Here is a 1,257-nt window from a genome sequence, read left to right on the forward strand (position 1 = left end):
ATCATATTTGAGGGACAATCTTGCCAGGTATATAATTCTTGGTTGAAAATTTTTATCTTTCAGGGTTTTATATATACCATCCCATTGCCTTCTCACTTGCATGGTTTCTGCTAAGAAATCAGAGCTTATCCTTACTGACTGCCCTTTGTATGTAACTTTTTGTTTTTCCCATGTGGCTTTCAGGATTCTGTCTTTGTCTTTGGTTTTGATGAGTTTGATGATAATGTGTTTTGGTAATTTTCTTTTGGGGTCTATCCTGTTTGGTGTTCATTGGACTTCCTGGATGGGTATATTCTCATCTTTCATCATTTCAGGGAAGTTCTCTTCCAGCAAATCTTGGACAATTTTTTCACTGATTTTATTTTTCTCTTCCTGTTCTGGAATTCCAATGACACGTAAGTTATTCCTTTTGATGGTATCCCACGTGAACCTTAGGCTTTCTTCATTTTGTTTTGATTTTTTTTTTCTGATTGATCCTTTTCCAAAGAAGTATTCAGGTATTTTTCTTCCATCTCATTAATTCTGTCTTCCATTACATCAATTCTTCTCCTTTGCCCTTCCAATGTGTTATCTATTTCTGACAATTTAGTATTAATCTTTTGGATTTCTATCTGTATAGAATAATTTCTAATTTTTCATTTAATTTGTCATTTTGTTCTTGTATTTTCTTCCAAAAATCTTGTAAGGTTTTTTCCGTGTTTTCTTTGGTTTGTCTCTCAATCCTTTGAAGATACCTAAAGATAATTCTTTGGAATTCCTTATCAGAGAGTTCCAATGCTGCTTCTTCTTCAGGGATGTGTTCTGGGTCTGTATATTGCTCCCTTGTTTCTATTACTTTGTCCTGCTTCTTTGTGTGTACTGTGATGGTCTGTTGTTTCTGAGGCATTGTGACGTCGTTGTATTTAGATCTCTGTTAACTGTTTGTGAAGAGTAGCCAAGCGTGGTTCAGGCTCTTCTTGATGGTTTTTTATCATTGGCCCATTGGTGACGAAGGAGGAATTGGCTCTCGTTCAGTAAGTGAAGTCGCAGGAGGTGTGGGTGTAGTTGTGTTTTATGAGGACTGTTGTTGTCTCCCGCTCAGTTAGACACAAATTACAATTGAATAACCATCAAAAAACTAAAAGCCCATGCATGAAAAAAACTCTGTGTAATCACATATGAACAGTAAATGAAAAAAAAAAAAGAAAGAAAAAAGAAAAACCAAGCAAACCTGCAATATCTGGGGATAGGGCACTAAGAAGGAAAAAAAAAAAAAAA

The sequence above is a fragment of the Orycteropus afer genome, unplaced genomic scaffold (assembly GCF_000298275.1).
Source record: "Orycteropus afer afer isolate SDZICR_OR568_19922 unplaced genomic scaffold, OryAfe1.0 scaffold00032, whole genome shotgun sequence".
Lineage (NCBI taxonomy): Eukaryota > Metazoa > Chordata > Mammalia > Tubulidentata > Orycteropodidae > Orycteropus > Orycteropus afer.